This window comes from Scyliorhinus torazame, chromosome 4, assembly GCF_047496885.1.
Source record: "Scyliorhinus torazame isolate Kashiwa2021f chromosome 4, sScyTor2.1, whole genome shotgun sequence".
Lineage (NCBI taxonomy): Eukaryota > Metazoa > Chordata > Chondrichthyes > Carcharhiniformes > Scyliorhinidae > Scyliorhinus > Scyliorhinus torazame.
The window spans coordinates 244,486,847-244,511,276 of NC_092710.1; positions in this window are offsets into that span (position 1 = coordinate 244,486,847).

Here is a 24,430-nt window from a genome sequence, read left to right on the forward strand (position 1 = left end):
TCCTCGCTCTCTGCTACTGCTCCTCTCTCCCCACTGCAGCTGCTCTCTCCCCGCTGCTGCTCCTCTCTCTCTGCTGCTGCTCCTCTCTCCCCGCTGCTGCTCCTCTCGCCCCGTTGTTGCTCCTCTCTCTCTGCTGCTGCTCCTCTCTCCCCGCTGCAGCTCCTCTCTCCCCGCTGCTGCTCCTCCCTCCCCCGCTGCTGCTCCTCTCTCCCCGCTGCTGCTCCTCTCGCCCCGCTGCTCCTCTCCCTCTGCTGCTTCTCCTCTCGCCCCGCTGCTGCTCCTCTCTCCCCGGTGCTGCTCCTCTCTCCCTGCTGCTGCTCCTCTCTCCCCGCTGCTGCCCCTCTCTCCTCGCTGCTGCTCCTCTCTCCCGACTGCTGCTCCTCTCTCCCCGCTGCTGCTCCTCTCTCTCTGCTGCTGCTCCTCCCTCCCGCTGCTGCTCCTCGCTCTCTGCTACTGCTCCTCTCTCCCCAATGCAGCTCCTCTCTCCCCGCTGCTGCTCCTCTCTCTCTGCTGCTGCTCCTCTCTCCCCGCTGCTGCTCCTCTCGCCCCGTTGTTGCTCCTCTCTCTCTGCTGCTGCTCCTCCCTCCCGCTGCTGCTCCTCTCTCCCCGCTGCAGCTCCTCTCTCCCCGCTGCTGCTCCTCTCGCCCCGCTGCTCCTCTCCCTCTGCTGCTTCTCCTCTCGCCCCGCTGCTGCTCCTCTCTCCCCGGTGCTGCTCCTCTCTCCCTGCTGCTGCTCCTCTCTCCCCGCTGCTGCCCCTCTCTCCCCGCTGCTGCTCCTCTCTCCCGACTGCTGCTCCTCTCTCCCCGCTGCTGCTCCTCTCTCCCCGCTGCTGCTCCTCTCGCCCCGCTACTCCTCCTCTCGCCCCGCTGCTGCTCCTCTCTCCCCGCTGCTGCTCCTCTCGCCCCGCTGCTGCTCCTCTCTCCCCGCTGCTGCTCCTCTCGGCCCGCTGCTCCTCCTCTCGCCCCACTGCTGCTCCTCTCGCCCCCGCTGCAGCTCCTCTCTCCCCGCTGCTGCTCCTCTCGCCCCGCTGCTGCTGCTCTCTCCCCGCTGCTGCTCCTCTCTCCCCGCTGCTGCTCCTCTCCCCCCACTGCTGCTCCTCTCTCCCCGCTGCTGCTCCTCGCTCCCTGGTGCTGCTCCTCTCTCCCCGCTGCTGCTCCTCTCTCCACGCTGCTTCTCCTCTCTCCCCACTGCTTCTCCTCTCTCCCTGCTGTTGCTCATCTCGCCCCGCTGCTGCTCCTCTCTCCCCGCTGCTGCTCCTCGCTCTCTGCTACTGCTCCTCTCTCCCCACTGCAGCTCCTCTCTCCCCGCTGCTGCTCCTCTCTCTCTGCTGCTGCTCCTCTCTCCCCGCTGCTGCTCCTCTCGCCCCGTTGTTGCTCCTCTCTCTCTGCTGCTGCTCCTCCCTCCCGCTGCTGCTCCTCTCTCCCCGCTGCAGCTCCTCTCTCCCCGCTGCTGCTCCTCCCTCCCCCGCTGCTGCTCCTCTCTCCCCGCTGCTGCTCCTCTCGCCCCGCTGCTCCTCTCCCTCTGCTGCTTCTCCTCTCGCCCCGCTGCTGCTCCTCTCTCCCCGGTGTTGCTCCTCTCTCCCTGCTGCTGCTCCTCTCTCCCCGCTGCTGCCCCTCTCTCCCCGCTGCTGCTCCTCTCTCCCGACTGCTGCTCCTCTCTCCCCGCTGCTGCTCCTCTCTCCCCGCTGCTGCTCCTCTCGCCCCGCTACTCCTCCTCTCGCCCCGCTGCTGCTCCTCTCGCCCCGCTGCTGCTCCTCTCGCCCCGCTGCTTCTCCTCTCTCCCCGCTGCTTCTCCTCTCGCCCCGCTGCTGCTCCTCTCTCCCCGCTGCTGCTCCTCTCTCCCCGCTGCTTCTCCTCTCGCCCCGCTGCTGCTCCTCTCTCCCCGCTGCTGCTCCTCTCTCCCCGCTGCTGCTCCTCTCGCCCTGTTGCTGCTCCTCTCTCTCTGCTGCTGCTCCTCTCGCCCAGCTGCTGCGCCTCACCCCGCTGCTGCTCCTCTCTCCCCGCTGCTGCTCGACTCTCACCGCTGCTGCTCCTCTCTCCCCGCTGCTGCTCCTCTCTCCCCGCTGCTGCTCCTCTCTCCCCGCTGCTGCTCCTCTCTCCCCGCTGCTGCTCCTCTCGCCCCGCTGCCCCTCCTCTCGCCCCGCTGCTGCTCCTCTCTCCCCGCTGCTGCTCCTCTCTCCCCGCTGCTGCTCCTCTCTCCCCGCTGCTGCTCCTCTCGCCCCGCTGCTGCTCCTCTCACCCCCACTGCTACTCCTCTCGCCCCGCTGCTGCTCCTCTCACCCCGCTGCTGCTCCTCCATCCCCGCTGCTGCTCCTCTCACCCCGCTGCTGCTCCTCTCTCCCCGCTGCTGCTCCTCTCACCCCCACTGCTGTTCCTCTCTCCCCGCTGCTACTCATCTCTCCCCGCTGCTGCTCCTCTCTCCCCGCTGCTGCTCCTCTCACCCCGCTGCTGCTCCTCTCGCCCCGCTGCTGCTCCTCTCACCCCCACTGCTACTCCTCTCTCCCGCTGCTGCTCCTCTCACCCCCACTGCTGCTCCTCTCTCCCCGCTGCTGCTCCTCTCGCCCCGCTGCTGCTCCTCTCTCCCCGCTGCTGCTCCTCTCACCCCGCTGCTGCTCCTCTCACCCCCACTGCTGCTCCTCTTGCCCCGCTGCTGCTCCTCTCACCCCGCTGCTGCTCCTCCATCCCCGCTGCTGCTCCTCTCACCCCGCTGCTGCTCTTCTCTCCCCGCTGCTGCTCCTCTCGCCCCGCTGCTGCTCCTCTCTCCCCGCTGCTGCTCCTCTCGCCCCGCTGCTGCTCCTCTCTCCCCGCTGCTGCTCCTCTCACCCCCACTGCTGCTCCTCTCGCCCCGCTGCTGCTCCTCTCTCCCCGCTGCTGCTCCTCTCTCCCTGCTGCTGCTCCTCGCTCTATGCTACTGCTCCTCTCTCCCCACTGCAGCTCCTCTCTCCCCGCTGCTGCTCCCCTCTCTCTGCTGCTGCTCCTCTCTCCCCGCTGCTGCTCGTCTCGCCCTGTTGCTGCTCCTCTCTCTCTGCTGCTGCTCCTCTCTCCCCGCTGCTGCTCCTCTCGCCCCGTTGTTGCTCCTCTCTCTCTGCTGCTGCTCCTCCCTCCCGCTGCTGCTCCTCTCTCCCCGCTGCAGCTCCTCTCTCCCCGCTGCTGCTCCTCTCGCCCTGTTGCTGCACCTCTCTCTCTGCTGCTGCTCCTCCCGCCCGCTGCTGCTCCTCGCTCTCTGCTACTGCTCCTCTCTCCCCACTGCAGCTCCTCTCTCCCCGCTGCTGCTCCTCTCTCTCTGCTGCTGCTCCTCTCTCCCCGCTGCTGCTCCTCTCGCCCCGTTGTTGCTCCTCTCTCTCTGCTGCTGCTCCTCTCTCCCCGCTGCAGCTCCTCTCTCCCCGCTGCTGCTCCTCCCTCCCCCGCTGCTGCTCCTCTCTCCCCGCTGCTGCTCCTCTCGCCCCGCTGCTCCTCTCCCTCTGCTGCTTCTCCTCTCGCCCCGCTGCTGCTCCTCTCTCCCCGGTGCTGCTCCTCTCTCCCTGCTGCTGCTCCTCTCTCCCCGCTGCTGCCCCTCTCTCCCCGCTGCTGCTCCTCTCTCCCGACTGCTGCTCCTCTCTCCCCGCTGCTGCTCCTCTCTCTCTGCTGCTGCTCCTCCCTCCCGCTGCTGCTCCTCGCTCTCTGCTACTGCTCCTCTCTCCCCACTGCAGCTCCTCTCTCCCCGCTGCTGCTCCTCTCTCTCTGCTGCTGCTCCTCTCTCCCCGCTGCTGCTCCTCTCGCCCCGTTGTTGCTCCTCTCTCTCTGCTGCTGCTCCTCCCTCCCGCTGCTGCTCCTCTCTCCCCGCTGCAGCTCCTCTCTCCCCGCTGCTGCTCCTCCCTCCCCCGCTGCTGCTCCTCTCTCCCCGCTGCTGCTCCTCTCGCCCCGCTGCTCCTCTCCCTCTGCTGCTTCTCCTCTCGCCCCGCTGCTGCTCCTCTCTCCCCGGTGCTGCTCCTCTCTCCCTGCTGCTGCTCCTCTCTCCCCACTGCTGCCCCTCTCTCCCCGCTGCTGCTCCTCTCTCCCGACTGCTGCTCCTCTCTCCCCGCTGCTGCTCCTCTCTCCCCGCTGCTGCTCCTCTCGCCCCGCTACTCCTCCTCTCGCCCCGCTGCTGCTCCTCTCTCCCCGCTGCTGCTCCTCTCGCCCCGCTGCTGCTCCTCTCTCCCCGGTGCTGCTCCTCTCTCACCGCTGCTGCTCCTCTCTCCCCGCTGCTGCTCCTCTCGCCCCGCTGCTCCTCCTCTCGCCCCACTGCTGCTCCTCTCGCCCCCGCTGCAGCTCCTCTCTCCCCGCTGCTGCTCCTCTCGCCCCGCTGCTGCTCCTCTCTCCCCGGTGCTGCTCCTCTCTCACCGCTGCTGCTCCTCTCCCCCCGCTGCTGCTGCTCTCTCCCCACTGCTGCTCCTCTCTCCCCGCTGCTGCTCCTCTCCCCCCACTGCTGCTCCTCTCTCCCCGCTGCTGCTCCTCGCTCCCCGGTGCTGCTCCTCTCTCCCCGCTGCTGCTCCTCTCTCCACGCTGCTTCTCCTCTCTCCCCACTGCTTCTCCTCTCTCCCTGCTGTTGCTCATCTCGCCCCGCTGCTGCTCCTCTCTCCCCGCTGCTGCTCCTCTCTCCCCGCTGCTTCTCCTCTCTCCCCGCTGCTGCTCCTCTCGCCCCGCTGCTGCTCCTCTCGCCCCGCTGCTTCTCCTCTCTCCCCGCTGCTTCTCCTCTCGCCCCGCTGCTGCTCCTCTCTCCCCGCTGCTGCTCCTCTCTCCCCGCTGCTTCTCCTCTCGCCCCGCTGCTGCTCCTCTATCCCCGCTGCTGCTCCTCTCTCCCCGCTGCTGCTCCTCTCGCCCTGTTGCTGCTCCTCTCTCTCTGCTGCTGCTCCTCACGCCCAGCTGCTGCGCCTCACCCCGCTGCTGCTCCTCTCTCCCCGCTGCTGCTCGACTCTCACCGCTGCTGCTCCTCTCTCCCCGCTGCTGCTCCTCTCTCCCAGCTGCTGCTCCTCTCTCCCCGCTGCTGCTCCTCCCTCCCGCTGCTGCTCCTCGCTCTCTGCTACTGCTCCTCTCTCCCCACTGCAGCTCCTCTCTCCCCGCTGCTGCTCCTCTCTCTCTGCTGCTGCTCCTCTCTCCCCGCTGCTGCTCCTCTCGCCCCGTTGTTGCTCCTCTCTCTCTGCTGCTGCTCCTCCCTCCCGCTGCTGCTCCTCTCTCCCCGCTGCAGCTCCTCTCTCCCCGCTGCTGCTCCTCCCTCCCCCGCTGCTGCTCCTCTCTCCCCGCTGCTGCTCCTCTCGCCCCGCTGCTCCTCTCCCTCTGCTGCTTCTCCTCTCGCCCCGCTGCTGCTCCTCTCTCCCCGGTGCTGCTCCTCTCTCCCTGCTGCTGCTCCTCTCTCCCCACTGCTGCCCCTCTCTCCCCGCTGCTGCTCCTCTCTCCCGACTGCTGCTCCTCTCTCCCCGCTGCTGCTCCTCTCTCCCCGCTGCTGCTCCTCTCGCCCCGCTACTCCTCCTCTCGCCCCGCTGCTGCTCCTCTCTCCCCGCTGCTGCTCCTCTCGCCCCGCTGCTGCTCCTCTCTCCCCGGTGCTGCTCCTCTCTCACCGCTGCTGCTCCTCTCTCCCCGCTGCTGCTCCTCTCGCCCCGCTGCTCCTCCTCTCGCCCCACTGCTGCTCCTCTCGCCCCCGCTGCAGCTCCTCTCTCCCCGCTGCTGCTCCTCTCGCCCCGCTGCTGCTCCTCTCTCCCCGGTGCTGCTCCTCTCTCACCGCTGCTGCTCCTCTCCCCCCGCTGCTGCTGCTCTCTCCCCACTGCTGCTCCTCTCTCCCCGCTGCTGCTCCTCTCCCCCCACTGCTGCTCCTCTCTCCCCGCTGCTGCTCCTCGCTCCCCGGTGCTGCTCCTCTCTCCCCGCTGCTGCTCCTCTCTCCACGCTGCTTCTCCTCTCTCCCCACTGCTTCTCCTCTCTCCCTGCTGTTGCTCATCTCGCCCCGCTGCTGCTCCTCTCTCCCCGCTGCTGCTCCTCTCTCCCCGCTGCTTCTCCTCTCTCCCCGCTGCTGCTCCTCTCGCCCCGCTGCTGCTCCTCTCGCCCCGCTGCTTCTCCTCTCTCCCCGCTGCTTCTCCTCTCGCCCCGCTGCTGCTCCTCTCTCCCCGCTGCTGCTCCTCTCTCCCCGCTGCTTCTCCTCTCGCCCCGCTGCTGCTCCTCTATCCCCGCTGCTGCTCCTCTCTCCCCGCTGCTGCTCCTCTCGCCCTGTTGCTGCTCCTCTCTCTCTGCTGCTGCTCCTCACGCCCAGCTGCTGCGCCTCACCCCGCTGCTGCTCCTCTCTCCCCGCTGCTGCTCGACTCTCACCGCTGCTGCTCCTCTCTCCCCGCTGCTGCTCCTCTCTCCCAGCTGCTGCTCCTCTCTCCCCGCTGCTGCTCCTCTCTCCCCGCTGCTGCTCCTCTCGCCCCGCTGCCCCTCCTCTCGCCCCGCTGCTGCTCCTCTCTCCCCGCTGCTGCTCCTCTCTCCCCGCTGCTGCTCCTCTCTCCCCGCTGCTGCTCCTCTCGCCCCGCTGCTGCTCCTCTCACCCCCACTGCTACTCCTCTCGCCCCGCTGCTGCTCCTCTCACCCCGCTGCTGCTCCTCCATCCCCGCTGCTGCTCCTCTCACCCCGCTGCTGCTCCTCTCTCCCCGCTGCTGCTCCTCTCACCCCCACTGCTGTTCCTCTCTCCCCGCTGCTACTCATCTCTCCCCGCTGCTGCTCCTCTCTCCCCGCTGCTGCTCCTCTCACCCCGCTGCTGCTCCTCTCGCCCCGCTGCTGCTCCTCTCACCCCCACTGCTACTCCTCTCTCCCGCTGCTGCTCCTCTCACCCCCACTGCTGCTCCTCTCTCCCCGCTGCTGCTCCTCTCGCCCCGCTGCTGCTCCTCTCTCCCCGCTGCTGCTCCTCTCACCCCGCTGCTGCTCCTCTCACCCCCACTGCTGCTCCTCTTGCCCCGCTGCTGCTCCTCTCACCCCGCTGCTGCTCCTCCATCCCCGCTGCTGCTCCTCTCACCCCGCTGCTGCTCTTCTCTCCCCGCTGCTGCTCCTCTCACCCCCACTGCTGTTCCTCTCTCCCCGCTGCTACTCCTCTCTCCCCGCTGCTGCTCCTCTCTCCCCGTTGCTGCTCCTCTCACCCCCACTGCTGCTCCTCTCGCCCCGCTGCTGCTCCTCTCTCCCCGCTGCTGCTCCTCTCGCCCCGCTGCTGCTCCTCTCTCCCCGCTGCTGCTCCTCTCTCCCCGCTGCTGCTCCTCTCACCCCGCTGCTGCTCCTCTCTCCCCGCTGCTGCTCCTCTCACCCCCACTGCTGTTCCTCTCTCCCCGCTGCTACTCATCTCTCCCCGCTGCTGCTCCTCTCTCCCCGCTGCTGCTCCTCTCACCCCGCTGCTGCTCCTCTCGCCCCGCTGCTGCTCCTCTCACCCCCACTGCTACTCCTCTCTCCCGCTGCTGCTTCTCTCACCCCCACTGCTGCTCCTCTCTCCCCGCTGCTGCTCCTCTCGCCCCGCTGCTGCTCCTCTCTCCCCGCTGCTGCTCCTCTCACCCCGCTGCTGCTCCTCTCACCCCCACTGCTGCTCCTCTTGCCCCGCTGCTGCTCCTCTCACCCCGCTGCTGCTCCTCCATCCCCGCTGCTGCTCCTCTCACCCCGCTGCTGCTCTTCTCTCCCCGCTGCTGCTCCTCTCACCCCCACTGCTGTTCCTCTCTCCCCGCTGCTACTCCTCTCTCCCCGCTGCTGCTCCTCTCTCCCCGCTGCTGCTCCTCTCACCCCCACTGCTGCTCCTCTCGCCCCGCTGCTGCTCCTCTCTCCCCGCTGCTGCTCCTCTCGCCCCGCTGCTGCTCCTCTCTCCCCGCTGCTGCTCCTCTCTCCCCGCTGCTGCTCCTCGCTCTCTGCTACTGCTCCTCTCTCCCCACTGCAGCTCCTCTCTCCCCGCTGCTGCTCCCCTCTCTCTGCTGCTGCTCCTCTCTCCCCGCTGCTGCTCGTCTCGCCCTGTTGCTGCTCCTCTCTCTCTGCTGCTGCTCCTCCCTCCCGCTGCTGCTCCTCGCTCTCTGCTACTGCTCCTCTCTCCCCACTGCAGCTCCTCTCTCCCCGCTGCTGCTGCTCTCTCCCCGCTGCTGCTCCTCTCTCCCCGCTGCTGCTCCTCTCCCCCCACTGCTGCTCCTCTCTCCCCGCTGCTGCTCCTCTCACCCCCACTGCTGCTCATCTTGCCCCGCTGCTGCTCCTCTCACCCCGCTGCTGCTCCTCCATCCCCGCTGCTGCTCCTCTCACCCCGCTGCTGCTCCTCTCTCCCCGCTGCTGCTCCTCTCACCCCCACTGCTGCTCCTCTCTCCCCGCTGCTGCTCCTCTCTCTCTGCTGCTGCTCCTCCCTCCCGCTGCTGCTCCTCGCTCTCTGCTACTGCTCCTCTCTCCCCACTGCAGCTCCTCTCTCCCCGCTGCTGCTCCTCTCTCTCTGCTGCTGCTCCTCTCTCCCCGCTGCTGCTCCTCTCGCCCCGTTGTTGCTCCTCTCTCTCTGCTGCTGCTCCTCCCTCCCGCTGCTGCTCCTCTCTCCCCGCTGCAGCTCCTCTCTCCCCGCTGCTGCTCCTCCCTCCCCCGCTGCTGCTCCTCTCTCCCCGCTGCTGCTCCTCTCGCCCCGCTGCTCCTCTCCCTCTGCTGCTTCTCCTCTCGCCCCGCTGCTGCTCCTCTCTCCCCGGTGCTGCTCCTCTCTCCCTGCTGCTGCTCCTCTCTCCCCGCTGCTGCCCCTCTCTCCCCGCTGCTGCTCCTCTCTCCCGACTGCTGCTCCTCTCTCCCCGCTGCTGCTCCTCTCTCCCCGCTGCTGCTCCTCTCGCCCCGCTACTCCTCCTCTCGCCCCGCTGCTGCTCCTCTCTCCCCGCTGCTGCTCCTCTCGCCCCGCTGCTGCTCCTCTCTCCCCGGTGCTGCTCCTCTCTCACCGCTGCTGCTCCTCTCTCCCCGCTGCTGCTCCTCTCGCCCCGCTGCTCCTCCTCTCGCCCCACTGCTGCTCCTCTCGCCCCCGCTGCAGCTCCTCTCTCCCCGCTGCTGCTCCTCTCGCCCCGCTGCTGCTCCTCTCTCCCCGGTGCTGCTCCTCTCTCACCGCTGCTGCTCCTCTCCCCCCGCTGCTGCTGCTCTCTCCCCGCTGCTGCTCCTCTCTCCCCGCTGCTGCTCCTCTCCCCCCACTGCTGCTCCTCTCTCCCCGCTGCTGCTCCTCGCTCCCCGGTGCTGCTCCTCTCTCCCCGCTGCTGCTCCTCTCTCCATGCTGCTTCTCCTCTCTCCCCACTGCTTCTCCTCTCTCCCTGCTGTTGCTCATCTCGCCCCGTTGCTGCTCCTCTCTTCGCTGCTGCTCCTCTCTCCCCGCTGCTTTTCCTCTCTCCCCGCTGCTGCTCCTCTCGCCCCGCTGCTGCTCCTCCCGCCCGCTGCTGCTCCTCGCTCTCTGCTACTGCTCCTCTCTCCCCACTGCAGCTCCTCTCTCCCCGCTGCTGCTCCTCTCTCTCTGCTGCTGCTCCTCTCTCCCCGCTGCTGCTCCTCTCGCCCCGTTGTTGCTCCTCTCTCTCTGCTGCTGCTCCTCTCTCCCCGCTGCAGCTCCTCTCTCCCCGCTGCTGCTCCTCCCTCCCCCGCTGCTGCTCCTCTCTCCCCGCTGCTGCTCCTCTCGCCCCGCTGCTCCTCTCCCTCTGCTGCTTCTCCTCTCGCCCCGCTGCTGCTCCTCTCTCCCCGGTGCTGCTCCTCTCTCTCTGCTGCTGCTCCTCTCTCCCCGCTGCTGCTCCTCTCGCCCCGTTGTTGCTCCTCTCTCTCTGCTGCTGCTCCTCCCTCCCGCTGCTGCTCCTCTCTCCCCGCTGCAGCTCCTCTCTCCCCGCTGCTGCTCCTCCCTCCCCCGCTGCTGCTCCTCTCTCCCCGCTGCTGCTCCTCTCGCCCCGCTGCTCCTCTCCCTCTGCTGCTTCTCCTCTCGCCCCGCTGCTGCTCCTCTCTCCCCGGTGCTGCTCCTCTCTCCCTGCTGCTGCTCCTCTCTCCCCGCTGCTGCCCCTCTCTCCCCGCTGCTGCTCCTCTCTCCCGACTGCTGCTCCTCTCTCCCCGCTGCTGCTCCTCTCTCCCCGCTGCTGCTCCTCTCGCCCCGCTACTCCTCCTCTCGCCCCGCTGCTGCTCCTCTCTCCCCGCTGCTGCTCCTCTCGCCCCGCTGCTGCTCCTCTCTCCCCGGTGCTGCTCCTCTCTCACCGCTGCTGCTCCTCTCTCCCCGCTGCTGCTCCTCTCGCCCCGCTGCTCCTCCTCTCGCCCCACTGCTGCTCCTCTCGCCCCCGCTGCAGCTCCTCTCTCCCCGCTGCTGCTCCTCTCGCCCCGCTGCTGCTCCTCTCTCCCCGGTGCTGCTCCTCTCTCACCGCTGCTGCTCCTCTCCCCCCGCTGCTGCTGCTCTCTCCCCGCTGCTGCTCCTCTCTCCCCGCTGCTGCTCCTCTCCCCCCACTGCTGCTCCTCTCTCCCCGCTGCTGCTCCTCGCTCCCCGGTGCTGCTCCTCTCTCCCCGCTGCTGCTCCTCTCTCCACGCTGCTTCTCCTCTCTCCCCACTGCTTCTCCTCTCTCCCTGCTGTTGCTCATCTCGCCCCGCTGCTGCTCCTCTCTCCCCGCTGCTGCTCCTCTCTCCCCGCTGCTTCTCCTCTCTCCCCGCTGCTGCTCCTCTCGCCCCGCTGCTGCTCCTCTCGCCCCGCTGCTTCTCCTCTCTCCCCGCTGCTTCACCTCTCGCCCCGCTGCTGCTCCTCTCTCCCCGCTGCTGCTCCTCTCTCCCCGCTGCTTCTCCTCTCGCCCCGCTGCTGCTCCTCTATCCCCGCTGCTGCTCCTCTCTCCCCGCTGCTGCTCCTCTCGCCCTGTTGCTGCTCCTCTCTCTCTGCTGCTGCTCCTCACGCCCAGCTGCTGCGCCTCACCCCGCTGCTGCTCCTCTCTCCCCGCTGCTGCTCGACTCTCACCGCTGCTGCTCCTCTCTCCCCGCTGCTGCTCCTCTCTCCCAGCTGCTGCTCCTCTCTCCCCGCTGCTGCTCCTCTCTCCCCGCTGCTGCTCCTCTCGCCCCGCTGCCCCTCCTCTCGCCCCGCTGCTGCTCCTCTCTCCCCGCTGCTGCTCCTCTCTCCCCGCTGCTGCTCCTCTCTCCCCGCTGCTGCTCCTCTCGCCCCGCTGCTGCTCCTCTCACCCCCACTGCTACTCCTCTCGCCCCGCTGCTGCTCCTCTCACCCCGCTGCTGCTCCTCCATCCCCGCTGCTGCTCCTCTCACCCCGCTGCTGCTCCTCTCTCCCCGCTGCTGCTCCTCTCACCCCCACTGCTGTTCCTCTCTCCCCGCTGCTACTCATCTCTCCCCGCTGCTGCTCCTCTCTCCCCGCTGCTGCTCCTCTCACCCCGCTGCTGCTCCTCTCGCCCCGCTGCTGCTCCTCTCACCCCCACTGCTACTCCTCTCTCCCGCTGCTGCTCCTCTCACCCCCACTGCTGCTCCTCTCTCCCCGCTGCTGCTCCTCTCGCCCCGCTGCTGCTCCTCTCTCCCCGCTGCTGCTCCTCTCACCCCGCTGCTGCTCCTCTCACCCCCACTGCTGCTCCTCTTGCCCCGCTGCTGCTCCTCTCACCCCGCTGCTGCTCCTCCATCCCCGCTGCTGCTCCTCTCACCCCGCTGCTGCTCTTCTCTCCCCGCTGCTGCTCCTCTCACCCCCACTGCTGTTCCTCTCTCCCCGCTGCTACTCCTCTCTCCCCGCTGCTGCTCCTCTCTCCCCGTTGCTGCTCCTCTCACCCCCACTGCTGCTCCTCTCGCCCCGCTGCTGCTCCTCTCTCCCCGCTGCTGCTCCTCTCGCCCCGCTGCTGCTCCCCTCTCCCCGCTGCTGCTCCTCTCTCCCCGCTGCTGCTCCTCTCACCCCGCTGCTGCTCCTCTCTCCCCGCTGCTGCTCCTCTCACCCCCACTGCTGTTCCTCTCTCCCCGCTGCTACTCATCTCTCCCCGCTGCTGCTCCTCTCTCCCCGCTGCTGCTCCTCTCACCCCGCTGCTGCTCCTCTCGCCCCGCTGCTGCTCCTCTCACCCCCACTGCTACTCCTCTCTCCCGCTGCTGCTTCTCTCACCCCCACTGCTGCTCCTCTCTCCCCACTGCTGCTCCTCTCGCCCCGCTGCTGCTCCTCTCTCCCCGCTGCTGCTCCTCTCACCCCGCTGCTGCTCCTCTCACCCCCACTGCTGCTCCTCTTGCCCCGCTGCTGCTCCTCTCACCCCGCTGCTGCTCCTCCATCCCCGCTGCTGCTCCTCTCACCCCGCTGCTGCTCTTCTCTCCCCGCTGCTGCTCCTCTCACCCCCACTGCTGTTCCTCTCTCCCCGCTGCTACTCCTCTCTCCCCGCTGCTGCTCCTCTCTCCCCGCTGCTGCTCCTCTCACCCCCACTGCTGCTCCTCTCGCCCCGCTGCTGCTCCTCTCTCCCCGCTGCTGCTCCTCTCGCCCCGCTGCTGCTCCTCTCTCCCCGCTGCTGCTCCTCTCTCCCCGCTGCTGCTCCTCGCTCTCTGCTACTGCTCCTCTCTCCCCACTGCAGCTCCTCTCTCCCCGCTGCTGCTCCCCTCTCTCTGCTGCTGCTCCTCTCTCCCCGCTGCTGCTCGTCTCGCCCTGTTGCTGCTCCTCTCTCTCTGCTGCTGCTCCTCCCTCCCGCTGCTGCTCCTCGCTCTCTGCTACTGCTCCTCTCTCCCCACTGCAGCTCCTCTCTCCCCGCTGCTGCTGCTCTCTCCCCGCTGCTGCTCCTCTCTCCCCGCTGCTGCTCCTCTCCCCCCACTGCTGCTCCTCTCTCCCCGCTGCTGCTCCTCTCACCCCCACTGCTGCTCATCTTGCCCCGCTGCTGCTCCTCTCACCCCGCTGCTGCTCCTCCATCCCCGCTGCTGCTCCTCTCACCCCGCTGCTGCTCCTCTCTCCCCGCTGCTGCTCCTCTCACCCCCACTGCTGCTCCTCTCTCCCCGCTGCTGCTCCTCTCTCTCTGCTGCTGCTCCTCCCTCCCGCTGCTGCTCCTCGCTCTCTGCTACTGCTCCTCTCTCCCCACTGCAGCTCCTCTCTCCCCGCTGCTGCTCCTCTCTCTCTGCTGCTGCTCCTCTCTCCCCGCTGCTGCTCCTCTCGCCCCGTTGTTGCTCCTCTCTCTCTGCTGCTGCTCCTCCCTCCCGCTGCTGCTCCTCTCTCCCCGCTGCAGCTCCTCTCTCCCCGCTGCTGCTCCTCCCTCCCCCGCTGCTGCTCCTCTCTCCCCGCTGCTGCTCCTCTCGCCCCGCTGCTCCTCTCCCTCTGCTGCTTCTCCTCTCACCCCGCTGCTGCTCCTCTCTCCCCGGTGCTGCTCCTCTCTCCCTGCTGCTGCTCCTCTCTCCCCGCTGCTGCCCCTCTCTCCCCGCTGCTGCTCCTCTCTCCCGACTGCTGCTCCTCTCTCCCCGCTGCTGCTCCTCTCTCCCCGCTGCTGCTCCTCTCGCCCCGCTACTCCTCCTCTCTCCCCGGTGCTGCTCCTCTCTCACCGCTGCTGCTCCTCTCGCCCCGCTGCTGCTCCTCTCTCCCCGGTGCTGCTCCTCTCTCACCGCTGCTGCTCCTCTCTCCCCGCTGCTGCTCCTCTCGCCCCGCTGCTCCTCCTCTCGCCCCACTGCTGCTCCTCTCGCCCCCGCTGCAGCTCCTCTCTCCCCGCTGCAGCTCCTCTCGCCCCGCTGCTGCTCCTCTCTCCCCGGTGCTGCTCCTCTCTCACCGCTGCTGCTCCTCTCCCCCCGCTGCTGCTGCTCTCTCCCCGCTGCTGCTCCTCTCTCCCCGCTGCTGCTCCTCTCCCCCCACTGCTGCTCCTCTCTCCCCGCTGCTGCTCCTCGCTCCCCGGTGCTGCTCCTCTCTCCCCGCTGCTGCTCCTCTCTCCACGCTGCTTCTCCTCTCTCCCCACTGCTTCTCCTCTCTCCCTGCTGTTGCTCATCTCGCCCCGCTGCTGCTCCTCTCTCCCCGCTGCTGCTCCTCTCTCCCCGCTGCTTTTCCTCTCTCCCCGCTGCTGCTCCTCTCGCCCCGCTGCTGCTCCTCTCGCCCCGCTGCTTCTCCTCTCTCCCCGCTGCTTCTCCTCTCGCCCCGCTGCTGCTCCTCTCTCCCCGCTGCTGCTCCTCTCTCCCCGCTGCTTCTCCTCTCGCCCCGCTGCTGCTCCTCTCTCCCCGCTGCTGCTCCTCTCTCCCCGCTGCTGCTCCTCTCGCCCTGTTGCTGCTCCTCTCTCTCTGCTGCTGCTCCTCACGCCCAGCTGCTGCGCCTCACCCCGCTGCTGCTCCTCTCTCCCCGCTGCTGCTCGACTCTCACCGCTGCTGCTCCTCTCTCCCCGGTGCTGCTCCTCTCTCCCTGCTGCTGCTCCTCTCTCCCCGCTGCTGCCCCTCTCTCCCCGCTGCTGCTCCTCTCTCCCGACTGCTGCTCCTCTCTCCCCGCTGCTGCTCCTCTCTCCCCGCTGCTGCTCCTCTCGCCCCGCTACTCCTCCTCTCGCCCCGCTGCTGCTCCTCTCTCCCCGCTGCTGCTCCTCTCGCCCCGCTGCTGCTCCTCTCTCCCCGGTGCTGCTCCTCTCTCACCGCTGCTGCTCCTCTCTCCCCGCTGCTGCTCCTCTCGCCCCGCTGCTCCTCCTCTCGCCCCACTGCTGCTCCTCTCGCCCCCGCTGCAGCTCCTCTCTCCCCGCTGCTGCTCCTCTCGCCCCGCTGCTGCTCCTCTCTCCCCGGTGCTGCTCCTCTCTCACCGCTGCTGCTCCTCTCCCCCCGCTGCTGCTGCTCTCTCCCCGCTGCTGCTCCTCTCTCCCCGCTGCTGCTCCTCTCCCCCCACTGCTGCTCCTCTCTCCCCGCTGCTGCTCCTCGCTCCCCGGTGCTGCTCCTCTCTCCCCGCTGCTGCTCCTCTCTCCACGCTGCTTCTCCTCTCTCCCCACTGCTTCTCCTCTCTCCCTGCTGTTGCTCATCTCGCCCCGCTGCTGCTCCTCTCTCCCCGCTGCTGCTCCTCTCTCCCCGCTGCTGCTCCTCTCTCCCCGCTGCTTTTCCTCTCTCCCCGCTGCTGCTCCTCTCGCCCCGCTGCTGCTCCTCTCGCCCCGCTGCTTCTCCTCTCTCCCCGCTGCTTCTCCTCTCGCCCCGCTGCTGCTCCTCTCTCCCCGCTGCTGCTCCTCTCTCCCCGCTGCTTCTCCTCTCGCCCCGCTGCTGCTCCTCTCTCCCCGCTGCTGCTCCTCTCTCCCCGCTGCTGCTCCTCTCGCCCTGTTGCTGCTCCTCTCTCTCTGCTGCTGCTCCTCACGCCCAGCTGCTGCGCCTCACCCCGCTGCTGCTCCTCTCTCCCCGCTGCTGCTCGACTCTCACCGCTGCTGCTCCTCTCTCCCCGCTGCTGCTCCTCTCTCCCAGCTGCTGCTCCTCTCTCCCCGCTGCTGCTCCTCTCTCCCCGCTGCTGCTCCTCTCGCCCCGCTGCCCCTCCTCTCGCCCCGCTGCTGCTCCTCTCTCCCCGCTGCTGCTCCTCTCTCCCCGCTGCTGCTCCTCTCTCCCCGCTGCTGCTCCTCTCGCCCCGCTGCTGCTCCTCTCACCCCCACTGCTACTCCTCTCGCCCCGCTGCTGCTCCTCTCACCCCGCTGCTGCTCCTCCATCCCCGCTGCTGCTCCTCTCACCCCGCTGCTGCTCCTCTCTCCCCGCTGCTGCTCCTCTCACCCCCACTGCTGTTCCTCTCTCCCCGCTGCTACTCATCTCTCCCCGCTGCTGCTCCTCTCTCCCCGCTGCTGCTCCTCTCACCCCGCTGCTGCTCCTCTCGCCCCGCTGCTGCTCCTCTCACCCCCACTGCTACTCCTCTCTCCCGCTGCTGCTCCTCTCACCCCCACTGCTGCTCCTCTTTCCCCGCTGCTGCTCCTCTCGCCCCGCTGCTGCTCCTCTCTCCCCGCTGCTGCTCCTCTCACCCCGCTGCTGCTCCTCTCACCCCCACTGCTGCTCCTCTTGCCCCGCTGCTGCTCCTCTCACCCCGCTGCTGCTCCTCCATCCCCGCTGCTGCTCCTCTCACCCCGCTGCTGCTCTTCCCTCCCCGCTGCTGCTCCTCTCACCCCCACTGCTGTTCCTCTCTCCCCGCTGCTACTCCTCTCTCCCCGCTGCTGCTCCTCTCTCCCCGTTGCTGCTCCTCTCACCCCCACTGCTGCTCCTCTCGCCCCGCTGCTGCTCCTCTCTCCCCGCTGCTGCTCCTCTCGCCCCGCTGCTGCTCCTCTCTCCCCGCTGCTGCTCCTCTCTCCCCGCTGCTGCTCCTCTCACCCCGCTGCTGCTCCTCTCTCCCCGCTGCTGCTCCTCTCACCCCCACTGCTGTTCCTCTCTCCCCGCTGCTACTCATCTCTCCCCGCTGCTGCTCCTCTCTCCCCGCTGCTGCTCCTCTCACCCCGCTGCTGCTCCTCTCGCCCCGCTGCTGCTCCTCTCACCCCCACTGCTACTCCTCTCTCCCGCTGCTGCTTCTCTCACCCCCACTGCTGCTCCTCTCTCCCCGCTGCTGCTCCTCTCGCCCCGCTGCTGCTCCTCTCTCCCCGCTGCTGCTCCTCTCACCCCGCTGCTGCTCCTCTCACCCCCACTGCTGCTCCTCTTGCCCCGCTGCTGCTCCTCTCACCCCGCTGCTGCTCCTCCATCCCCGCTGCTGCTCCTCTCACCCCGCTGCTGCTCTTCTCTCCCCGCTGCTGCTCCTCTCACCCCCACTGCTGTTCCTCTCTCCCCGCTGCTACTCCTCTCTCCCCGCTGCTGCTCCTCTCACCCCGCTGCTGCTCCTCTCGCCCCGCTGCTGCTCCTCTCACCCCCACTGCTACTCCTCTCTCCCGCTGCTGCTCCTCTCACCCCCACTGCTGCTCCTCTCTCCCCGCTGCTGCTCCTCTCGCCCCGCTGCTGCTCCTCTCTCCCCGCTGCTGCTCCTCTCACCCCGCTGCTGCTCCTCTCACCCCCACTGCTGCTCCTCTTGCCCCGCTGCTGCTCCTCTCACCCCGCTGCTGCTCCTCCATCCCCGCTGCTGCTCCTCTCACCCCGCTGCTGCTCTTCCCTCCCCGCTGCTGCTCCTCTCACCCCCACTGCTGTTCCTCTCTCCCCGCTGCTACTCCTCTCTCCCCGCTGCTGCTCCTCTCTCCCCGTTGCTGCTCCTCTCACCCCCACTGCTGCTCCTCTCGCCCCGCTGCTGCTCCTCTCTCCCCGCTGCTGCTCCTCTCGCCCCGCTGCTGCTCCTCTCTCCCCGCTGCTGCTCCTCTCTCCCCGCTGCTGCTCCTCTCACCCCGCTGCTGCTCCTCTCTCCCCGCTGCTGCTCCTCTCACCCCCACTGCTGTTCCTCTCTCCCCGCTGCTACTCATCTCTCCCCGCTGCTGCTCCTCTCTCCCCGCTGCTGCTCCTCTCACCCCGCTGCTGCTCCTCTCGCCCCGCTGCTGCTCCTCTCACCCCCACTGTTACTCCTCTCTCCCGCTGCTGCTTCTCTCACCCCCACTGCTGCTCCTCTCTCCCCGCTGCTGCTCCTCTCGCCCCGCTGCTGCTCCTCTCTCCCCGCTGCTGCTCCTCTCACCCCGCTGCTGCTCCTCTCACCCCCACTGCTGCTCCTCTTGCCCCGCTGCTGCTCCTCTCACCCCGCTGCTGCTCCTCCATCCCCGCTGCTGCTCCTCTCACCCCGCTGCTGCTCTTCTCTCCCCGCTGCTGCTCCTCTCACCCCCACTGCTGTTCCTCTCTCCCCGCTGCTACTCCTCTCTCCCCGCTGCTGCTCCTCTCTCCCCGCTGCTGCTCCTCTCACCCCCACTGCTGCTCCTCTCGCCCCGCTGCTGCTCCTCTCTCCCCGCTGCTGCTCCTCTCGCCCCGCTGCTGCTCCTCTCTCCCCGCTGCTGCTCCTCTCTCCCCGCTGCTGCTCCTCGCTCTCTGCTACTGCTCCTCTCTCCCCACTGCAGCTCCTCTCTCCCCGCTGCTGCTCCCCTCTCTCTGCTGCTGCTCCTCTCTCCCCGCTGCTGCTCGTCTCGCCCTGTTGCTGCTCCTCTCTCTCTGCTGCTGCTCCTCCCTCCCGCTGCTGCTCCTCGCTCTCTGCTACTGCTCCTCTCTCCCCACTGCAGCTCCTCTCTCCCCGCTGCTGCTGCTCTCTCCCCGCTGCTGCTCCTCTCTCCCCGCTGCTGCTCCTCTCCCCCCACTGCTGCTCCTCTCTCCCCGCTGCTGCTCCTCTCACCCCCACTGCTGCTCATCTTGCCCCGCTGCTGCTCCTCTCACCCCGCTGCTGCTCCTCCATCCCCGCTGCTGCTCCTCTCACCCCGCTGCTGCTCCTCTCTCCCCGCTGCTGCTCCTCTCACCCCCACTGCTGTTCCTCTCTCCCCGCTGCTACTCCTCTCTCCCCGCTGCTGCTCCTCTCTCCCCGCTGCTGCTCCTCTCACCCCCACTGCTGCTCCTCTCGCCCCGCTGCTGCTCCTCTCTCCCCGCTGCTGCTCCTCTCTCCCTGCTGCTGCTCCTCGCTCTCTGCTACTGCTCCTCTCTCCCCACTGCAGCTCCTCTCTCCCCGCTGCTGCTCCCCTCTCTCTGCTGCTGCTCCTCTCTCCCCGCTGCTGCTCGTCTCGCCCTGTTGCTGCTCCTCTCTCTCTGCTGCTGCTCCTCCCTCCCGCTGCTAATCCTCGCTCTCTGCTACTGCTCCTCTCTCCCCACTGCAGCTCCTCTCTCCCCGCTGCTGCTGCTCTCACCCCGCTGCTGCTCCTCTCACCCCCACTGCTGCTCCTCTTGCCCCGCTGCTGCTCCTCTCACCCCGCTGCTGCTCCTCCATCCCCGCTGCTGCTCCTCTCACCCCGCTGCTGCTCTTCCCTCCCCGCTGCTGCTCCTCTCACCCCCACTGCTGTTCCTCTCTCCCCGCTGCTACTCCTCTCTCCCCGCTGCTGCTCCTCTCTCCCCGTTGCTGCTCCTCTCACCCCCACTGCTGCTCCTCTCGCCCCGCTGCTGCTCCTCTCTCCCCGCTGCTGCTCCTCTCGCCCCGCTGCTGCTCCTCTCTCCCCGCTGCTGCTCCTCTCTCCCCGCTGCTGCTCCTCTCACCCCGCTGCTGCTCCTCTCTCCCCGCTGCTGCTCCTCTCACCCCCACTGCTGTTCCTCTCTCCCCGCTGCTACTCATCTCTCCCCGCTGCTGCTCCTCTCTCCCCGCTGCTGCTCCTCTCACCCCGCTGCTGCTCCTCTCGCCCCGCTGCTGCTCCTCTCACCCCCACTGCTACTCCTCTCTCCCGCTGCTGCTTCTCTCACCCCCACTGCTGCTCCTCTCTCCCCGCTGCTGCTCCTCTCGCCCCGCTGCTGCTCCTCTCTCCCCGCTGCTGCTCCTCTCACCCCGCTGCTGCTCCTCTCACCCCCACTGCTGCTCCTCTTGCCCCGCTGCTGCTCCTCTCACCCCGCTGCTGCTCCTCCATCCCCGCTGCTGCTCCTCTCACCCCGCTGCTGCTCTTCTCTCCCCGCTGCTGCTCCTCTCACCCCCACTGCTGTTCCTCTCTCCCCGCTGCTACTCCTCTCTCCCCGCTGCTGCTCCTCTCACCCCGCTGCTGCTCCTCTCGCCCCGCTGCTGCTCCTCTCACCCCCACTGCTACTCCTCTCTCCCGCTGCTGCTCCTCTCACCCCCACTGCTGCTCCTCTCTCCCCGCTGCTGCTCCTCTCGCCCCGCTGCTGCTCCTCTCTCCCCGCTGCTGCTCCTCTCACCCCGCTGCTGCTCCTCTCACCCCCACTGCTGCTCCTCTTGCCCCGCTGCTGCTCCTCTCACCCCGCTGCTGCTCCTCCATCCCCGCTGCTGCTCCTCTCACCCCGCTGCTGCTCTTCCCTCCCCGCTGCTGCTCCTCTCACCCCCACTGCTGTTCCTCTCTCCCCGCTGCTACTCCTCTCTCCCCGCTGCTGCTCCTCTCTCCCCGTTGCTGCTCCTCTCACCCCCACTGCTGCTCCTCTCGCCCCGCTGCTGCTCCTCTCTCCCCGCTGCTGCTCCTCTCGCCCCGCTGCTGCTCCTCTCTCCCCGCTGCTGCTCCTCTCTCCCCGCTGCTGCTCCTCTCACCCCGCTGCTGCTCCTCTCTCCCCGCTGCTGCTCCTCTCACCCCCACTGCTGTTCCTCTCTCCCCGCTGCTACTCATCTCTCCCCGCTGCTGCTCCTCTCTCCCCGCTGCTGCTCCTCTCACCCCGCTGCTGCTCCTCTCGCCCCGCTGCTGCTCCTCTCACCCCCACTGTTACTCCTCTCTCCCGCTGCTGCTTCTCTCACCCCCACTGCTGCTCCTCTCTCCCCGCTGCTGCTCCTCTCGCCCCGCTGCTGCTCCTCTCTCCCCGCTGCTGCTCCTCTCACCCCGCTGCTGCTCCTCTCACCCCCACTGCTGCTCCTCTTGCCCCGCTGCTGCTCCTCTCACCCCGCTGCTGCTCCTCCATCCCCGCTGCTGCTCCTCTCACCCCGCTGCTGCTCTTCTCTCCCCGCTGCTGCTCCTCTCACCCCCACTGCTGTTCCTCTCTCCCCGCTGCTACTCCTCTCTCCCCGCTGCTGCTCCTCTCTCCCCGCTGCTGCTCCTCTCACCCCCACTGCTGCTCCTCTCGCCCCGCTGCTGCTCCTCTCTCCCCGCTGCTGCTCCTCTCGCCCCGCTGCTGCTCCTCTCTCCCCGCTGCTGCTCCTCTCTCCCCGCTGCTGCTCCTCGCTCTCTGCTACTGCTCCTCTCTCCCCACTGCAGCTCCTCTCTCCCCGCTGCTGCTCCCCTCTCTCTGCTGCTGCTCCTCTCTCCCCGCTGCTGCTCGTCTCGCCCTGTTGCTGCTCCTCTCTCTCTGCTGCTGCTCCTCCCTCCCGCTGCTGCTCCTCGCTCTCTGCTACTGCTCCTCTCTCCCCACTGCAGCTCCTCTCTCCCCGCTGCTGCTGCTCTCTCCCCGCTGCTGCTCCTCTCTCCCCGCTGCTGCTCCTCTCCCCCCACTGCTGCTCCTCTCTCCCCGCTGCTGCTCCTCTCACCCCCACTGCTGCTCATCTTGCCCCGCTGCTGCTCCTCTCACCCCGCTGCTGCTCCTCCATCCCCGCTGCTGCTCCTCTCACCCCGCTGCTGCTCCTCTCTCCCCGCTGCTGCTCCTCTCACCCCCACTGCTGTTCCTCTCTCCCCGCTGCTACTCCTCTCTCCCCGCTGCTGCTCCTCTCTCCCCGCTGCTGCTCCTCTCACCCCCACTGCTGCTCCTCTCGCCCCGCTGCTGCTCCTCTCTCCCCGCTGCTGCTCCTCTCTCCCTGCTGCTGCTCCTCGCTCTCTGCTACTGCTCCTCTCTCCCCACTGCAGCTCCTCTCTCCCCGCTGCTGCTCCCCTCTCTCTGCTGCTGCTCCTCTCTCCCCGCTGCTGCTCGTCTCGCCCTGTTGCTGCTCCTCTCTCTCTGCTGCTGCTCCTCCCTCCCGCTGCTAATCCTCGCTCTCTGCTACTGCTCCTCTCTCCCCACTGCAGCTCCTCTCTCCCCGCTGCTGCTGCTCTCTCCCCGCTGCTGCTCCTCTCTCCCCGCTGCTGCTCCTCTCCCCCCACTGCTGCTCCTCTCTCCCCGCTGCTGCTCCTCTCACCCCCACTGCTGCTCATCTTGCCCCGCTGCTGCTCCTCTCACCCCGCTGCTGCTCCTCCATCCCCGCTGCTGCTCCTCTCACCCCCACTGCTGCTCCTCTCGCCCCGCTGCTGCTCCTCTCTCCCCGCTGCTGCTCCTCTCTCCCTGCTGCTGCTCCTCGCTCTCTGCTACTGCTCCTCTCTCCCCACTGCAGCTCCTCTCTCCCCGCTGCTGCTCCCCTCTCTCTGCTGCTGCTCCTCTCTCCCCGCTGCTGCTCGTCTCGCCCTGTTGCTGCTCCTCTCTCTCTGCTGCTGCTCCTCCCTCCCGCTGCTGCTCCTCGCTCTCTGCTACTGCTCCTCTCTCCCCACTGCTGCTCCTCTCGCCCTGTTGCTGCTCCTCTCTCTCTGCTGCTGCTCCTCCCGCCCGCTGCTGCTCCTCGCTCTCTGCTACTGCTCCTCTCTCCCCACTGCAACTCCTCTCTCCCCGCTGCTGCTCCTCTCTCTCTGCTGCTGCTCCTCTCTCCCCGCTGCTGCTCCTCTCGCCCCGTTGTTGCTCCTCTCTCTCTGCTGCTGCTCCTCTCTCCCCGCTGCAGCTCCTCTCTCCCCGCTGCTGCTCCTCCCTCCCCCTCTGCTGCTCCTCTCTCCCCGCTGCTGCTCCTCTCGCCCCGCTGCTCCTCTCCCTCTGCTGCTTCTCCTCTCGCCCCGCTGCTGCTCCTCTCTCCCCGGTGCTGCTCCTCTCTCCCTGCTGCTGCTCCTCTCTCCCCGCTGCTGCCCCTCTCTCCCCGCTGCTGCTCCTCTCTCCCGACTGCTGCTCCTCTCTCCCCGCTGCAGCTCCTCTCTCCCCGCTGCTGCTCCTCTCTCCCCGCTGCTGCTCCTCTCTCCCCGCTGCAGCTCCACTCTCCCCGCTGCTGCTCCTCTCTCCCGACTGCTGCTCCTCTCTCCCCGCTGCAGCTCCTCTCTCCCCGCTGCTGCTCCTCTCTCCCCGCTGCTGCTCCTCTCTCTCTGCTGCTGCTCCTCCCTCCCGCTGCTGCTCCTCGCTCTCTGCTACTGCTCTTCTCTCCCCACTGCAGCTCCTCTCGCCCCGCTGCTGCTCCTCTCTCCCCGCTGCTGCTCCTCTCACCCCGCTGCTGCTCCTCTCACCCCCACTGCTGCTCCTCTTGCCCCGCTGCTGCTCCTCTCACCCCGCTGCTGCTCCTCCATCCCCGCTGCTGCTCCTCTCACCCCGCTGCTGCTCTTCTCTCCCCGCTGCTGCTCCTCTCACCCCCACTGCTGTTCCTCTCTCCCCGCTGCTACTCCTCTCTCCCCGCTGCTGCTCCTCTCTCCCCGTTGCTGCTCCTCTCACCCCCACTGCTGCTCCTCTCGCCCCGCTGCTGCTCCTCTCTCCCCGCTGCTGCTCCTCTCGCCCCGCTGCTGCTCCTCTCTCCCCGCTGCTGCTCCTCTCTCCCCGCTGCTGCTCCTCTCACCCCGCTGCTGCTCCTCTCTCCCCGCTGCTGCTCCTCTCACCCCCACTGCTGTTCCTCTCTCCCCGCTGCTACTCATCTCTCCCCGCTGCTGCTCCTCTCTCCCCGCTGCTGCTCCTCTCACCCCGCTGCTGCTCCTCTCGCCCCGCTGCTGCTCCTCTCACCCCCACTGCTACTCCTCTCTCCCGCTGCTGCTCCTCTCACCCCCACTGCTGCTCCTCTCTCCCTGCTGCTGCTCCTCTCGCCCCGCTGCTGCTCCTCTCTCCCCGCTGCTGCTCCTCTCACCCCGCTGCTGCTCCTCTCACCCCCACTGCTGCTCCTCTTGCCCCGCTGCTGCTCCTCTCACCCCACTGCTGCTCCTTCATCCCCGCTGCTGCTCCTCTCACCCCGCTGCTGCTCTTCTCTCCCCGCTGCTGCTCCTCTCACCCCCACTGCTGTTCCTCTCTCCCCGCTGCTACTCCTCTCTCCCCGCTGCTGCTCCTCTCTCCCCGCTGCTGCTCCTCTCACCCCCACTGCTGCTCCTCTCGCCCCGCTGCTGCTCCTCTCTCCCCGCTGCTGCTCCTCTCGCCCCGCTGCTGCTCCTCTCTCCCCGCTGCTGCTCCTCTCTCCCCGCTGCTGCTCCTCGCTCTCTGCTACTGCTCCTCTCTCCCCACTGCAGCTCCTCTCTCCCCGCTGCTGCTCCCCTCTCTCTGCTGCTGCTCCTCTCTCCCCGCTGCTGCTCGTCTCGCCCTGTTGCTGCTCCTCTCTCTCTGCTGCTGCTCCTCCCTCCCGCTGCTGCTCCTCGCTCTCTGCTACTGCTCCTCTCTCCCCACTGCAGCTCCTCTCTCCCCGCTGCTGCTGCTCTCTCCCCGCTGCTGCTCCTCTCTCCCCGCTGCTGTTCCACTCTCCCCGCTGCTGCTCCTCTCTCCCGACTGCTGCTCCTCTCTCCCCGCTGCAGCTCCTCTCTCCCCGCTGCTGCTCCTCTCACCCCCACTGCTGTTCCTCTCTCCCCGCTGCTACTCCTCTCTCCCCGCTGCTGCTCCTCTCACCCCGCTGCTGCTCCTCTCGCCCCGCTGCTGCTCCTCTCACCCCCACTGCTACTCCTCTCTCCCGCTGCTGCTCCTCTCACCCCCACTGCTGCTCCTCTCTCCCCGCTGCTGCTCCTCTCGCCCCGCTGCTGCTCCTCTCTCCCCGCTGCTGCTCCTCTCACCCCGCTGCTGCTCCTCTCACCCCCACTGCTGCTCCTCTTGCCCCGCTGCTGCTCCTCTCACCCCGCTGCTGCTCCTCCATCCCCGCTGCTGCTCCTCTCACCCCGCTGCTGCTCTTCCCTCCCCGCTGCTGCTCCTCTCACCCCCACTGCTGTTCCTCTCTCCCCGCTGCTACTCCTCTCTCCCCGCTGCTGCTCCTCTCTCCCCGTTGCTGCTCCTCTCACCCCCACTGCTGCTCCTCTCGCCCCGCTGCTGCTCCTCTCTCCCCGCTGCTGCTCCTCTCGCCCCGCTGCTGCTCCTCTCTCCCCGCTGCTGCTCCTCTCTCCCCGCTGCTGCTCCTCTCACCCCGCTGCTGCTCCTCTCTCCCCGCTGCT